Source organism: Solea solea, chromosome 21 (assembly GCF_958295425.1).
Source record: "Solea solea chromosome 21, fSolSol10.1, whole genome shotgun sequence".
NCBI lineage: Eukaryota > Metazoa > Chordata > Actinopteri > Pleuronectiformes > Soleidae > Solea > Solea solea.
In genome coordinates, this window is record NC_081154.1 from 9,124,132 (window position 1) to 9,142,535 (window position 18,404).

An 18,404-nucleotide genomic window follows, 5' to 3' on the forward strand; every position below is an offset into this window, starting at 1 on the left:
CTGTGATCTACTCGGACTGTTCCACAGTTGACAAATGCAGAATACAATCAAAATTAACATAACTGGCCCGGTTCCTAAAAGTTATAATACTTCAGGCCAAAGCAGGATTATGTAACATTACACCAATATTTCCATGATGCATAGAGCACAGTCATAACCAGAATTAAATGCAGATTTCAGCCTGCAATTCCAACGCTCATGCTTTTGATTGCACATCTAAATAAACATGGCTCCAGGCAGTTGTCCTGTAACATTATCACAAAGTAAATGTCTTCTTGGGACCTTGTGTTATTCTAACCACAACGGGAAACCTCACAATTTGGGAAACCTTCATAGACTGACTCCACAGTGCAGTGCTGGAACAAACTGAGCAGATAAAGCAGCAAGGTTGTCCATGGGTTACATTATGAATATGAGAGGTCACCGTTAATATCCCTTTGTGGGGGAGATCACATCACTCTAGAGGGGGGGAGTTAGGCAAGGAGCCACAAGCCGTCAATTTGTCATTGTTTCACCTCTTTGTAGACTTCTTTTAAGAATAGAGCTGTGAGTAAAATAAGTCAAAGCCACGTCAACTGAACTTACTATATTTTATACAACTTGGCTGTCATGTTGGGTGAACTGTGGGACCATTACAGTGTTCCCCTCCATTTCTTCTTTCCTCCTTCTGGCTGAATTAGTATTTTTTGCTTTTTTCTTATCACTGTCTGTCAGATATTTGTCTTACCAAAAGGGCAAAGAGCTGCTCTAACGATTGTTCAACTTGACTTTGGAAGCACATTCAAAGCAGGGTTAGACAACTGTTAATGCAGGTCCTGCCAAGATGAACAACATGGGCCAAAGTCAGCAGGCTGCCCCCTTGGAAGCTGAGTTAATAAGACACATTCTCCTCAGGAAACACGCAGTCCATCTCTGCCGTCACATAGCATTTATCTTTATCATCTTCTTCCAAGATTTTTCTAGTGATGTTGATCTTGGGTTATGAGTTCACCACTTTGGTTCGGGACTGCAGAATCTCAACAAGTGATGGATGGATTGCTATTACATTTTACACAAATATTCATGGTTCCCAGACAATGACTCTGACTGGATTCTTCCCAGCCACACTGACTCTACCAGAAGTGCGAGATATCACTGAACCAATGCTTGAGCCCACCTCTTCATGGCCGGTGTGCCTGGGCATGACACAAAATGAGCGAACTGGACTCAGCGTGTGAGAACACCCTCGGTCTTGTGCGGTCCATGAGGTCTCATGGATGTGGCCAGGCAGCAACAACATGTTTATGTTTTGATTTGTGTTCCTTCTCAAAATGCCTCTTTTGCTTGCAAAGTTTTCTTCACAGAGAATCAAGCAAATGAAGTCTGAGTCATGATGCTTATAAGTCCAGTCGACCTCTCCCAAGTGCCTTGTTTAAATCCGGAGAGCAATGGGGTAAGCATGATGATGTTATGGGATTATTTTTTATAGAACTGCAGCATGAGGACACTTTGCCTGCGCTGCCATGAATTATTCAACCCCCACCTGCGTTGTTAGAGCACGCAGTGTTTCTTTTGGGAACTTGGGGAGAGAAAAAAAAAGGGGAGAGCTGCTCTTTTTCAAGGAGAAGATTAAACGCTTGTTGGCTTCTTTATATGACGTGTCACCTCAGATGTACGTTCAGCTGCCAGTGCAGGCGGTGAGCTGTTTAAATTCATGCCCTCCACGCTGCCACCACCATGAGCACACTTGTGTACCAGCATGCAGAGTGCTATACTCATTTTTCTTTCTCTGCGTAACAAAAAAAAAACACTTTGCTAGGCTTCCCTGCCAGGTCTTTCTTTGAGCTTTGTGTTGACTTGGTAGGTTGAAGACCACCAGGAAAGTGGATGATGAAAACCAAAGCCAAAGATGCACAAAAGTTGCCAGATTTGCTCTTTCGTCAGCGCTGCGCCAGAATACTAAACAAAACCATGGTGACAGCACACGTACACATAGGTATTCCAATGCCTCAGTTCAGACTGAAGTCATGCGCTTCCCAGTTTTCCAGAACAAAGTCTAAAAATCCTTAAAAGACATCAGTGTCATGCTTCAACGCGGCGTCATTTTGCGATGTGAGACCAGCTGTGGACAGGTGAAATTGCTTGAAAAATAGGGATAGTCAAAAGCTAAGCTCGAGGGAAAGCCGTCGTTTTTCCTTGCATCATTAAACTGAAATATGTCTCGGGAAACATAACTGCTGAAATCGCTACCACAGAGCAGCGTGTCTGCCATATCTGGCACGGGCCAGAAAGTGTGTATCATTGTTTTCCAGCACCTCGACAGTAAAAGTGGCCTGGTGAGAGGGTGAGATTTAAAATGACAGTCACAGCGTATAGTCAGCATGCATTCAGTCGAACAGACGAGGGCTTCTGTTATGACTCAGTCCTGTATCCTCAGTCGGCCAACTCCCCATGAGAAATGCTCAGAAAATATAAGATTACCTCCAACTAAATCTCTACGAGATGGAACAAATTTGCTTCCATATGTGTTCACTCACTGGCATTAAGTAGTCTAATGTCACACTGCATTAGGAGACACGTTTGGGAGGAACAGATTTTCCTGCCAGTGAGTGCAAATAATTCCAAATCTCAGATTGTGGCAGTGAGACTTGACATCATAATCAGTCTGGTGAGGGTCCAATAATTAGATTTGAAAGGATTGAGGACGACAGCAGAAGACAAAAACAGTCGTTTTGATATTGAGAGAGAGCTCAAGTGGCAGACCAAAAAAAAATCTAAAAATACTTTTCATTATTTTCATCTGGCAGAAATTGAAGAAAAAATAAGTTATAGGTTCACTTGCTTGTATGAATAATTATTTCTTATAGTTTTGCTGCTAACTGAAGGCCACATATAGCTTCTCCATGACACTTGGAAGTGAAGGGTGTTAAAAAGTTAAAAAAACAACACCAACTACCAAATCTAAGGCAACTAAAGCAAATCTTTTTCCTTCATTTTTAATTATTGAATCCGTAGCAGCCAAGCACAATATTCAGTGTTTCGATGTCTCAGCCCACAAACTCAAACAACATGAGGTCACTTTGCCTTTTTTCTTTCTTTCAAAAAACCAACTGCAGCAGCTCTCGCTGTGACTTAGGCGTTCCCCAAGACAAAACGCACACCAAAAAAAAGACAACGTCCTGTATTGTGTCCTCAGCTCACACTTAACGTAAATATACATCTCTCTCTATAATCTGTCTTTTGTTGCCTCGTTTCTCCAGCCCACGTAGACCAGCAACCGTTTTCAGCAAACAATATCCCACGAGCGCCAGAGTGGGCCGTCTGTCTTTTGTTTGTGCGTGCACGTGTGAGTCGGTCATCCAAGGGTCCAGGAATCGGATGCTTTGAGAGGGAGAGTGAATAGTGAGCGAGTACCAGCTGTGCCAATCGACTCACCGGGCACCGATCACATCTCTGAAAACTGTTTTTAGTAGCAACTTTCAGACCATATTTTGCTACCCTAAAGAGGAATTCTCCAAAAAAAACACCTCCCAATCTGTCTTTTAAAGATAAATCAGTTATTCCCAAAAGTGCTTATCATCATTCCAAGCCCGTCCAGGGTTCCCAAATCTAAACCCCAAATTCTTGTCAAAAACACAGAACAAATCAAACTGTGCAAGCTGGAGTTTATTCTATTCTGTTTGCGTGTCCAACCATCCACAGTCCTAATAATATCCAGAGCCCTGAGCAGATTGCCGGAGCTAACAGCTAATGCAGTTTCCTTCTTCAGGTAATGAATCTCTTTTTTTTTTTTACACTGATTAACTGTTTTGAGATTTGAGCACCTGAGCCCGACTGGTATCTTTCTGAATTTCAAGAACTTCTAAAGTAAATATAGACTGGGGATAAAATGAAATTGTACAATTAACCAGTGGAAGATTAAAAACATAAACCCCCAGCAATGTTATGTCATGGAAATAATTCATTGGAATTATAACATGATAAATCCAGTACTGATGAAGCCTTTAATGCTGTTCCCATGCCAACACTTCACAATAAGGCACTCAAATAGCAAATAAGGGAGTAACAACGTGAAATTTTAGAGAAGATTTTTGACCAGATTTGATAAATACCTGCATTCCTCTGGGGTGCATCACTGGGAAGCTAAAAATAACTATTTAGTGTGAATTTTAAATAAAATAAACATAAAGAGAAACATGTAAGTAATGACAAAAGCTCCCGTATTGCTGGTGCAACTGTCTGTGAATTAAAATAAACCTCTTAATAATGCAACACACAATACTCATTACAATATAAGAATGACTTATCATTACACTGTAGACTGACTTGTGAGTTTGTGTAATTTTTTGAAGCATCTCCCAACTGGGACATTCTTTTATTCCCAACTTCCGTACCTCCCACTGCAAACATTCACGGTACCAACTCAACTTAATATTTACAGTAGTTAAATCACACGTTTCATTACAGTGCAGTGAATCCGGGGGCAAATACCGATGACATTTTTGCGGCCATAACTTGGCAAATGTCAGCACCCCTGTCCGTTCACTGACCTTTGTCTTAAAATGTCAGCGAGTGTCATCAAGAATGTCGACAGGCCAGCATATGTCTACACTGGTTGTCTGGAAATACCCTGCAAAATCCCTACGTTGTCTTTAATATGTTAACCAGATGCACTGGCTGTTAGTGTCTACCCACATCTTGTTCTTGTCCAATAATCGTTTTCATCAAGTGTTGGGTAATACAGTCTTAGTGGAAAATAAAGACCTTTCGTGTGTTTTTAACCATTAAACGGTTCATGAAACGTGGTTTTCACGAGGTCATAGGCTCTTGCAAAGTCAAACCTCAAGGTAAATGTTTATGACGACTCCTGATGAAGGTTACTGTACTGAAATGTTAACTGTTTATTGAATTTAAATAAAGCACCGCAGTTAACTGCCCTTTAATGGCATGATGTCAACACCAAGCTTAACCTGAATCACACAGTCCCTTCATTTCCCTCCGTCCTCTGTTCACTTTATGCACAGGACTCAGCTGTAACACATCTAAATTGGGAAAAAGCTAATTTACAATGATCATATATCACAAAATCTTATATTATTCAGTCTCGTATTGGCGATATAAAGCTTTTCTCCCATTTCTCGAAACTGTCAGAGTTGAAAAATGAAACGTGAGACGGTTTTGTGTTGTGAACAGTTCGCTCTCTCGTCCTGTTTTTACCAAAATGTGCTAAACCTCGGCTGATTTACTGAGTGTCGGAGAAGTTGTGATCTCTGGACTTTACAGACAGCCAGTGGCAGTAAAACACACTCCCCATATGTAACCTACCTCCTCCACTAATGAAGCCCATAAACCAGGCTGTTTGACAAGCGGCAAACACAGCTGAGAGAGCAGGCCGCTTTAATCGGGCCTCTGGAGAGAGACCCTCACCTTCGGGGAGAGGAGTCCGGGACACTCCGAAATACATCAGGCACGACAGGGAGGCCCGAGGCCCCATGCATGGTTGGAACGGGAACTTGAACGACACAGGTGCATGATGCGGTCACAGGGAAAGAGGTCAATGTCAGGCTTGTTTTTTTGTTTTTTTGTCAGATTGTGGAAGTAAAACGAGTTATGTCATCTCCAGTTATGGTTACTGATTGCTGTTGTTAGACTGGTCTGCAAGGTTAATGTTTTTACAGTTCATACACTGACACTGACACGGCAGGACAGTTCCAACGTTCTACTTCTATTCTCACGACATGGCCATAATCTCTCCCACCAAAAACGCGAAGGGTGTAAATAATCAGCCATATTATTTCTATACACATACAGGTACATATCAGTTTACTAGTCGACACATTAGATATTGAATATGTTCTATATAATATGCAATGCACAGATCTATTAGCCTATAAGAAGATAAAAATAAACTTCATTTGCAAGTAATAAAAAAAAAGCAACACAAATTGATATAAACCCAAAATGATACGTAACCAAGGCAACAGTAGCAGTGTATACTCTTGTTAAAGATCAGATCTAGGCCAGCTGTGATATATCGTAATGTCCTCAATAAAATTGAACTACAAAAACAACACAAGAACAAATCAGTCTCGATCAGAGCCGGCCATTATCCCCGTTCCTGAGTGTTCGGTATGATGTACGAAAGCATTTTTTAAACTGGACTCAAGATGCAGGACATTTAATCTCGCTATTGTGAAATATTAATCAATATCACATGGTGCAAAAAATTCATTTACGCAAAGAACAAGAAAAAAAAAAAAAAAAAAAAAGAGCTGAGAGTTCCATTGGAAAATAAAGCAACAGATGCTGAACCACTCCGAGACGGAGTCTGCCAACCACGGGTTTAGCAGAATGATTCCCCGGCCGTTTTTTCCCCCCACGATCTTGCAAGGAAAATAAAATCTCCCCTTGGCTGCAGATTAAGCATAAATATAGGAGGTCAACCTTGCTGATGCCTTTTCATCATAATTTATACTCCATCTGCCAGCTCAATCAGCACCTCAGAGACACCCTGCTCTATTTATCCACAGAACTCTTATTCCTTATGGATATCGCAGCACCTCCTGATACCCACTGTTAAAGACTACATATTCGCTGGTTCTAGAGGAGAGTTATCACATGGCACGTTATTACTCAAGGTGCAGATATTTTGTGACGTGATAGTGGAGCTAAATGCAAGAACTCGCAAAAAAAGCAAAAAAAACAAAAAAAAGTTTTTCCTTTGTCCCATCGGTGATCTTAAGTTTCGACACAACAGCCCATTTGGATGGCGTTCTGTTGTTAGTCACCAGAGGACGCGTGTTTTTAATGGCGCAAACATCAGTGGTATTTCTCTCTTCCTCCCCTTATTGTTCTTGTAACATGAAGTCAAATGTTTGCTGTGGTTTCGATAGTTTTGGCCCAACTAACGTGAGGACTATTTTAACCGTTTCCATTTACGTAATACAAAAGAAATGTGTAATGCAGATACAGGTTGGGTTTTATTTATTTTTTTAAATGGTCTTAATTTAGTCCTTTGGAGAATGAAGTCTTTGGATTTTGGATGGTTTGACAGCCAAATAGTCTCCCAGCAGAACAGAAGAAGGCACAATTTACACACAAGCTCAATAGTAATTTAGGGGTTCTGTTTCATCGTACACTTCTATTTCTTTACCCATTATTTGACATACAATATATCTGCATATCTGACTGATTATAAGTGATTGATCTTTATTCTTAGACCACAGCACATTTAGGCAGCTATTTTCCATTTTTCCATGTTAACACGCATATACAGATGGTGTATAAAGCAAAAACTAATAAAACAAAAATAAAAATCAGATTGAATTTGTGAAATTTGGAAATAAGTCACAATGGCTTGGCTTGTTTTTAAGAACAAAAATTAAATACATTTGAACACTTAATTTTTATTTTTTATTTTTAATTATACGCAATTTAAAATGAGTCATAACTTTGACTCAACAACACATAAGAAGACGATTTCTTAATTTCTCTGTAATTATCTACGTTTTTTGGAATGCTATGATTTTGAATGATATCCAGAGGAGGTCTTTATAGACGCAGTGGGACATTTGCCCTCTCGTCTGCTGAGTGTTTGGTCTGTTTCCTAACAAACCACATTTTACAACCTTGGCCCAACTGGCCCCTACAGACACATGTGACTTTACAAAAACTCTGGAGTATGTGTGTGTGTGTGTGTGTGTGTGTGTGTGCACGTAAGGCTCTGAAATGTATTAATTGTTTGTCAAGTTATTTACTTTTAATCGCAGCCTTGCTGTCTCTTAACAAATCGCAGCTGGGGCAGCATCAAGTGAAAAAGTCATCATTTATGTTTTTTGGACATCTGTTGGACTGCAATAAAGACAGAGTACATCAAGTCCTCCGCAGCTCGCCTGTTCATGCCAGGTGATCAAACACTGATCAAATCACACTCGAGGAGATGACGCATGGGTCACAGGCTGCACACAGTTGGACTTTTTACATTTGATCTCATCTCTGATCCTTTTCCCCTTTTTAATCCGTGTCTACTTATTTCACTGTTTCTTTTTCCCAAGAGTTAAAGACTTTGGGAACATGTTCTTGCCTCAAATTAGATGAGAAGATTAATACAATGCTACCATCTGTGGACCTATGGTTATTACAAAACCACAGCCTGCAGCTTGTTAGTTTAGCTTAGCTTATCCAAGTGCAGCGCATAACACCCTTTAAAACTGTTTTTACACATTGTTTTTGGGTTTTGTTTGGATTAACAAAGAATATTCTAGGCAATTAGTGGAGTTTAGAGAGGCACTGCCACAGATTAAGCAGATTAAAGCTAGGGTAGGCGACACCTACGTGTAGTTACTGGTCCCTAATTCAATAATAATCTTTCATCGTGATGTAAACAAAGAGATCTGAGACTTGTAGTAATACTTGAACTGTTTGTTTAATATCAGCTCATGCATCTAGAAGGACATCAGCTGTATTACGGTGTCTCTGTTTAAGCTATCGATGTTTTACTATCAACACAGAATAAACCAAGCGTGGATTCTTCTTTGATCCTTTACCTTTAGCCTCGCACACACATGCTGCACTTCTCTGCAGTGGCTCTGAGATGTGACATCTGATACGACATAGTCCGGCTCCAAAGATCTCACTAACCTCACTAATGACTAAACATGGCGTCGTACACTAAGCCCCTGCACGGCTGTGGAATATCTTACTGAGTGATGTGATGGAGCTCAGCTTAAAGAGGATGTGAGACGAGACGGAGGAGGAGAGCCACTTAAAGGCCGACTGGATGGTGACTCTGGCAGGAACAGGAGGCACCTGCGTAGAGTCAGGAGACAGCCTGCCTTGGGCCCCAATGGAGACTTATAGGTGCTGTCACCGGTCCAGGGCCGTGTCCTTACTGTCACACTGTATGATGGAGACCAGAGAGATGCTTTATAATCGCACTGTTTATCCCAGAGACAGACACACTCCCTCACAGAGCATGGAAACTGCTCTGTTTTCCTCTTAGCTTCGGTAAAGTGGGTGACTCTGAAATAATAATAAAAAAAAAGGGTTGAAACTACTAAACAGGATGGAGGACAGGAACATAATAGATTCTAAGTGATATATTAACCCTTAGAACACAGCATTCCGGCTGCTTTTTTCCATTACTATGTTAAAACATACAGCAAAGGCTATAAGCATGTAGCAACATAGAGTGTCTTATATCCTTTTTTTCAGCGCAACCTAGCCAATCTGATGAAATATTTATCTCCATTTTCATCAACTGAGCAAAAACTACTCCAAATGTTTAAAAAGGGATTGAATTAGTCAAATTTGGAAATACGCCACAGTTGGCTTGTTCTTTATGAACAAAAAGTAAAGAAAAATGGTCTATATTTTGTGACTTCTGCACAATTATCACTACTTTGTAGCACTATACTAAAAATGTGACATTGAATGAATCATAACTTTGACTCAACAACACATAAAAAGAGGAGGATTTGGATGCCCATATAAGGAGAAATGTATTTAAAGCTCCAGTGCGTAACTTCTGTTGCTCCCAACATTCTTAGTAATTACCAAAAAACACCGCCTGTGCCAAATGATCTTGCACCACCTCCGTCCCGCTGCTAACCAGTCTATGTCCTGGGGGAGTTTTACCAGAATAGAATTCACTTCTGAAACATAAGTTATGCATTTTAGTCGGAAAATCTCTTTAACAATATTGGTACCTGGCCAAGAAAGGGTCATATTGCAGCATCATACATGCAACTGGATAATCACATTCACCACAAGAGCAATAACAAATACGTGCGCAGTCAAACTTATGCATGTGTCTCCGTTTATGATCTATTTGCGTCATAACTAGGGCTTGATTTGTATCGCACTTTATTGAGCGCTTATTTACAATCATAACACACTCGGTTTTATTTCCCCTTTCAGAGATAATATACAACCACAGACTCGATGTGGTTTCACAACAACTTCTTGCTTGTAACTAATTTAAAACGCGTCCATTTGATAAACATTCTAACCGAAGAATTTACGGTTTATTTCGAAGATGAGACACTTTTACTCTTTTTTTTTTATGACTTTACTTATGATTCATCAGCAGGGAAGATTTCTGCAGCCTGGCAAACTAAACCTGATAGATACAGATGTCTCATACGTTTTGCTGTGTTGTATAAAACATTAGAAATGATACATTAGTCTTTAATAAACCTATTATAGAGCGTGGCAGCAATAAAAAAAAAAAAATAAATGATTGATAGATAGAGAGGATAATAAAACTCTTTTGAAGTTTTGTTTTTTTACTTGAGGATCCCGAGGAGGGAAATCACCCCAATATTGTCATAAAATTCAAAGACAGCGTGGTTGTTTGATGCTGTGAAAATGCACTTAATGAAGCCCATTCATTAATCAAGCGTCTGCCTCTGCCCAGTCGTGCAGTCAGAAGGAATCCCTGGCATGTGGAGTGTGGGTTTTTTAAGGAGTGCGAGACGCCGCCACCTCTTCACTCTTACTCGACAACACAATGCCCTCCGCTCCTTGAATGATCCAACTTGACTCTCTGGGATGGCTGCGTGAAACCCATGGAGACGCTGAGAGTCGGTGGCATTTCACCTTAATTAATCAGAGTGAGGGGGAGATCCAATGACCCCGCACTGCTCACGTGACTGAGAGGGGAAAAAAAATACTGAAGTTAGGGAACTGCAGAAGGAGAATGTGTTTACTTTCTTTGCTGATTTTTAATAAAAGTGATACATGATAACCCCACTCTCATATCTGGGTCCTGTCCTCTCCTGGAGAAATGGAGGGTTTTGTTAGCCCAGATGTAAAAAGCTTGGGAATTTGTCCGTCAATTTCAACACCTGCATTCCACCTTCTCATAAAAACCACTTTGTTCCACTCTCGAGGGTGACTCGGGGCATGTTAGACACTATTGCATCCCCTTGGACTCCAACTGCATGGTTTGCCTGTGGAAGTTCGACCTGAAAGTCATCTGTGTTTATCGTCATGACTTGCGAGGACTCCAGCACGACCTCACAAATAGCCGTCGAGCTGAACTGTTGATAATGTGTCATGTTTAATCAGAAATATTTGGGGTAAATATTTGAACGTCTCAGTTATTATGAAGCTATTCCACGTTGATCTTTAATAGCTTCAAAGCTGTCAGCTTAAACCAAATCACCAAGTATAATCATTAAATCAAACAGCCATTCGTTTATTTCAGATCGTTTTCGAACACCTGCTTCGAACGTCAGCTAAACCGTTTTCCCATTATTGTTTTCAGCTGTGAACATCATGCCTTGGAATTGACATTTACTGACCATGTGAAATGATGTGCGTATGAGAAATTCTTTGTTATTGTGAGCTAATCAAAGCTGCGTTTCACATCCCACATTAACACCTGCGCAACTCTCCGTTAGACTGCAGATGTACGTGCGTCCATTTCTTCTGTATCAGCAGACCTGCATGCGCGCCTGCGACGTGCACCAGGACTTTAAATGGAAAACCTGTTGACATGTCCACGGGGATGAGAGGAGTACTTGTGGGATCACAGTTCTCTCTTCGGCTCAGCTGGCCCAATAGCTAACGGGCTGCCATGAGGTGTTTAATGGCTGTGTGAAGTTCCCACAGGGGTATGGCTGCTGGGAACACGGATGAATCCGGCCCTCTCGCTCCCTCCTGCTCCACAAACACAACTCTAGCCCAGTGATGGATGAAACAGGCTGGAGCCTACCTCAGCCTTATTTATGGGAGCAGAAAGCTCTCTCCCGTCTGTCCGCACACGGTTCAGTGAATGCCATTACATAGAGGGGGGAAACAAGAAAAAAAACTCATCTGACATTGAAATGAACTACACGCTTGTAACAGTTCCTCTGGAGTTGGGAAGTGATTGCAGTTTTGTAATATGGACATTCCAGAGGTGGAAGTGAGGCAGACCACCACCGCTATCCTAGATTGGTCTGCTGTTGCAATCATGTTCACCGTTGTCCATGTTTGCAGGTTCCTGGAAGTATTGTTGACATGTACAACAGCATTTCCTGTCGTGGCACTAAATGGGTTCTTGCTTGCTAGGAAAGGATGAGCAGAAGGGTTCATTCTATTGTAGTGATGCAGTAACTCATATGACTCGCCATCCACAAGTTTACCAGTGATTCTTTCTTTGTCTATTTTCAAAGTACTGTGTCACTAGACCTCCACTAACTCCATAAACACCATAAACAATTCTACCTTTGTGGAGCAAACAGAGCTGCACAAACTACTGGAGCACAAGCACTTCCAAAAATGTGTGCCCTCTGTTTATGACTGATCATTTAAAGTCTTTGGAACATATAAATCCTGATAAATCGGATAATCTGGGCTTCCTTAAAGACTTTGACTGAAGGAATTTGTTCAGATTTAGCCTCGTGGGTGTTGGTGGTGTGGCGTGATAAGGTCTAGCTCCATCAGCTTTCTCAGCAGAAGTCAGTTCTGTGTGTAATGTCTACAGCTTGTCCCTATCTTTCTGTGTGTATGGGTGGTGGTGCTGTTTCTGGAGGAGTGGTGCGTCAAACTGTGACCTGGAGACAATGAGTCTGGTCACAGAGCCTAATGAGAGTCTTGGCTGCAGCCAGGCTTTACAAGATCTTATGCATTTTTGGGACCTAAGAGAACCAGACACTCGTGTGCACAAGTGGATCTCCACTTCTGACATGTTTTTTTTTTTTTTTTAACATTGAAGGGGCTAAGATTAAAAAATAAAACACTCAAAGTTAATCAGAAAAGTGTCACTGGAATTGGAAATGATGCTGCTGTGCTTGTGCGTTTCAATCCAAAGTTTCAAATAAGCGTTTCATCACCGTCCAGACTGAGGCTGCGCCTCAACCAGAAGCAAAACACATCATTCATATGGCAGAGATTGAAGGGAAAACACAATGTCTGTGCTGGGAGATTAACTGTTGACACAACACCAGTCAGGATTAATTCACTGGATATATTTTTGTAACGTTCTTTGTTCTTGCCCAGTTGCTACAAGATATGATTGATGGTGTCATAAAAACCTAATCCCCATTGATGTTGCGATTTTTCAAGAAGGTGTTTGGCCTCGGAGTCTGGCAGTCGTATTTCATTTAGTATAGAGGCATGTTATTCAAATTTAGTGCATTAAAAAGAAATCGTTTGATTTCTGTTCGCAAAATAGTGCAGATATATGCAGGTTTTCTTCCAAAGTCAATGACACACTGTGGGTTGTCCTTTAAAGTGCTGTTTTTTGATTCGGTAAATGGAGGCACCATGCACAGTAGCCTGAGATGGTTTTGTAATGAATTTAATTATCTATGCTCTCCTAGGTCGCTTGTCCACAAATGGGCCAGAGGCATCTGCTTGGTAAATCAACTCTCTCCCTTTTCCTAACTACAGTATATTTTCTTTTAGTTGACATACTGTTTTGCCTCCTGCTCTTTCCTGCAGGCACTTTTATGCTGACGAAGAGCGGAATCTCAGCACACTGTGATGAGAAACATGAAATGAACCAAAGCAACAGTGACATCCACGCATCTCCGCTCGACTAAACAAAACCCAGGGAAAGAAGAAAGGAGTTTACAAAAGTGAGCAGCACATTGTGCTAAAGCTGTGAATAATTTATAATGAAGAGAGAAGAGGACAAACAACAAAGGAAAAAGTGTGGGTTTGTTTTTGAATTCTCTTCCAGGCTTCTTCTGATGTTGGTGAGAATTTAGAGACGACGCAAACACTTGATGTTCAAAATGGAAATGTTCTCTGCAGACAAGACAGAGAGGACAGGCTGTGAGTCATTAAAGGCAACACTTTCTCATCGAGCCATTACATACAGTTGGCTTTTGCTGTCACGACTCACAGTGCTGCCCATGCCACGTTCTTACAGCGCACATTTGCCTGAGAAGAACAAAAAAAGTGAACACAGCACTCGCATGCCCGGCTATCCATAATGCTGCAAGTCAGCCAAGCGAAAATGACTCTTGAAGAAGACGAAGATGAAGTCTGTAAGGAAAATGTTACTCTATTGTGACATGTGGGTGGAAAGATCCTCCCAGAATCATCTGTTTCATTTTCACCACAGAGAAACAACATCCTTTCTGGGGCACTTTTTCGCAAACCTGGGTCAAGACTGGGACACTGGATTAAGCCATACAGTTCCAGAGGCTCTATGACATCTGATAAAGGCAGGAGAGCTGAATTGATCCTAATCTTTAATTTTCCTAAGCTGAGCAGATTGTGGAGATATCTGCTTTTACCTCTTCGGGGTCATGTACCCACGGCCACACCAATAGGAAGCAATTTCCACTGCACTTGGAGCTGATTGTATTGAACTGGTCCACGGAGGTCAGAATAAAGTGAAAAATAGAAAGGACACTGTTGCACAGTTAATCAACAACAGGCTTCGGAAATAAAACTGCTTCCATGTGGTGGAAATGCACTCTCTGTGTATATCTGTGCAGCACGTATCAGAGGAATATTATCCAGATTAGGCTGAAAAACCCAGAGAAGTAAAGTTATGGTAGTGTCCTAAAGTAACCTCCTCAGTTGAGGAACTATGATATACATATGCAAACCAGCAGAAAGGCACCAGCGTGTCTGTGTAAATAGCCCTAAATCCCTGGGGGGAAAACTTAAGTTTGTTTGTATGTACTTGCCTCTTAATCCTGTATATTTGCACTGCTAGTTGGCTGAGCAGTGTCAGGGCATTTTCAGGACAGAGTACTACACCAGAAATCCTCCTCAAGGGAGCGAAGCTCCACAGCTGAGGGGAGTCAGCAGTGTTATTAAAGCTCGGCATACATTGTACGATTTTGGGCTCTTGCAGGGATTCTTTCTTTCCTCCTTAACAGTGGTCCTATATCATAGTGTGAGAAAGGTCCATTGTCACGGTCCTGCAAGCAAATTTATGATATAAATTTATGAACTTGTGATATTTTTATGACATGCAGGATGACCATCCCACAGTGTGCGTGTCACTCTTTGAAACAGAGGAAGCTCATTTCAGGCCCGGATATTTATACATAAATTCTTACGTACACACAAACGAGCGATGCGCAAAGTAGTTATTTTCGGTGTAACTGAATCATTAGAATGAGATAATTGAAAATATTAGATCAGTACTTCCTCCATGACCGGAGAGTAATCTCCGCCCGACACAGTCACTGAAGTAAAATACAGCTGAAGGGGTTGTGGTTTTGGCAGTGCTGTCGCTAAATGCACCACACTCTTTTGTTAAATATTGAGAGTTTAGACATTTCTTTCCTTTATGTTGGAGATGAACACATTTTCAGGATTTTTTTTAAGTCTTTTTAACTGATCTGCAGTTCGGCATTGTTTGGTTTAATTCCTGTGTCGGTGACGACTCTGTGCCAATCAGTGGTACGCAAAAAGCCCCAGGTACCAGGTACTATCGCTAATGGAAAAGCAAAATAATAAACCATATGTCTACTGACTAGCGAATTAAAAAATAAAGTATTTGGGATACTATGTGGGATTTCGCCGCTTCTTTGGATTTGTCTCTGCACACATGATCCCAATGACTCATCCTCTGCTGTTCACTAGCGGCGAATGCTAATAAATGTGCCAACTTGCATCACAGCTGTTGACGTGATGTAGCTTCATGACGTAGCCGATGACCGGCATCACAGCCTACAATTCAATGGGTGTCAGCACCGTCCCATCTGCATGCATCACACTTGATGTCTCGGCCAAGGTTGTTAGAGCCACGTTGCACTGGTGTGTTTTCTAATGACGTTCTAGGACTGCTGACATCTCCCGGTCTGTAGGAGGCATCGCCAGTGTGCCAAGTGGTGATATACTGCTGCTATTAATCCAATTCAGACAGGACAAAGATGCTGTTGTCATTGGCTCACTCACATGTCCAAAGAGCTTCGTCATGATCACAGCCAGATGCAATGCCCCAAAACACCCATGGGTATAAGGGAGGGGAGGGGAGGGTACGGGGGTGTGGGGGGGTGTGGAAGGGATTGCAGTACAATCAGCATCATTGTGGTTATAGTGATGATGACATGGATTCACTTGTTCAGAATGCAAGTGGATGTTTTGCTAGGACTACCGACTACTGACTGACTGTTATAAATCTGTTTCTTATGGTCTTTATAATCCGTGACATGGACAAGTCTAGCACCCATACAAATACTCTGCTCCTGTGTAAACAGAAGGCACAGCAGATTGAGTTGTTTCTGTGCGATCTTGCAGAAGGCAATTCATCTATGTTTGATTGAATTTTTCCGAATATATTTTCCTACTCCTTTCTTCCTACGTCATGCTTCAGCCCAAGTGCTTTCGGTGACAGCTAGAATAGAGCCCCACAGGTTAAGCCACTGCGCTGCTGTTCCTGATACGACATCTTCTATTAATCAAGATCTAGTTAGCTCACACAACATGTGCAGATGACGTGGTTGCTGATAGAAAATGCTTAATGTCACCGTTGGAATGACATATTTTGCACATGATGAGAAGCAGCAGCGCCTGAAATCATTCTGTTCTCCACCCTGGGTCACTGTTGTGACCAGTGACCAATTAATCATGTTTTAATGTGTGGGTAACAAAACAGCAAAATATGAAAATTGCTGAACAAGCTGTCTGTAAAATATCCTCATTTTCTCACTTCTGGAACAATCCCCAAAAATATCCCTTTTGCCCTCATATTGGGAGGAGGACTTATTTGTTGCTGCATGGCTGTATTTATAGTTTGTTAAGCTATCATACATGTGCAACATAAGCCACAAATACTCAAGTATTTGAATATATACAGACAGTTTAATTGCTTATGTGTGTGCAGGAATTCACATTGCGTATGTCAGTTTTCCTTGAGACGTCAGTTCCATCCTCGACCTCCACCTCGAGCTATTTACTGAATGACAGTTTGTATAAATTATTGACGCTAGAGTCGGATTGCCCCCCCCTCAGAATAACATACGCAGACCACATAGTGCACAGCAATTACACCTGACACATGTAAGGGGGTATCTATGCTGCACAAGCTGAACCTTTCTAACCAAACTAACCATAACATGTCTTTTAGTAAAACATACATGTTGTTTTGCAATGTATTCTCCCAGAATACATGTTTTAAAAAACAAGTTAGTGTCCAGACGATTTCGTTGATGTTTCTGCAAGATGCAATGAAAAATCATAAGGTGATGATTAAGCAAGGAAATGCCTTCTGCCTGGAGAACCTTGGGGCTTGCTGTGCCTGTTTAGAATTGTTTGTTGACAACCCTGTTTCATATCCTCTGCACCTCCTGTTGTCCTGTGCACATATGGCTGGCTCGACTTACTACATGCCTGACTTCGGCTGAGAGACTGGGGCTTACATGGCTCAATAGAAACCCCTGACCCATATGGTGCTACTATCCATCTCTGGGAAAGTGTCATCTTCTAAATATTTGTATCATAATGCAGAGTTGCAGAATCCATTCCATCACAAAAAAAAAAACGGGATTCATTTCACACAACACGATCAGGACAAACGAAGTCGGGGCTTCTTTGGTCCTGCTTCTCCCATTCCCTGCTGAGCATTGCTCTCTCAGCCTCGCAGGAAACGCTAACCACCTCCCAAAGCCTGTGTCGTCTGAGGAACACAAAATGAGTTGGATTCGTACTTGTCCATGTCCCTCATTCCTTTCGGCAGCCAGACATCTCCTCTGGTTTCCATTTGTTTCAAGCTATTACTGGTCATGTCCTGATAAGGGAGTGGTTGGCGACGCACAAACATCCATCTGAATACATCCGTCACTGTCCATATGTGTTTGACTGGAGCAATAATATCCGCTCCTGGAAATGTCTCGCTGAATGGCCTGTGGTTAAACTACCGGGGGCCGGTGGCGGGGGTGGGGGGGCTGCACTTTATGTAACCCTCAATAAAGGTACGAACGTTATGTGTTCTAGTGCTCACCAAGTGTACTCCATCACAGGAAACATCTTGGACAGCCTGCAACATTGTTAAGCAATTGAACTGTGCGGGCAACGGACCAGAAAACACAACACTGTAAAGACTTTCATAGGGGCAGGCTCAGTTCTTGGCGTGCAAGAGAAAGTGCTTCATATGCTATGAATGTCACCTCAAGTTAGTTTCCACTGGTGCTTTTTGCAGTGAGCAGAAGAAGAAGAAGCTCCTATACATTCGTACGACATAAACCATTTGAAGAATAAACGATTTAGAGTCACATTAGATCTACAGACAACACACCATCTATTCCGCTTATTCCTACACATTGGTCGATGTTTTTGGTTGTTGTTTTTTTTTTTCTTTACTTTTTTCAAGTCAAGTCAGAAACGTCCTTGACTGGATTTATCCTGTTAATTCACTCGCAAAAGGTTTTGTTATCTTTGAAAAGTTAAGTCCGTGTTTATAGTTGCTAAGCCATTCAAGTGGCTGCCCTTGAGACTACTTTCAAGCACTGTGCTGAACAATAAACATA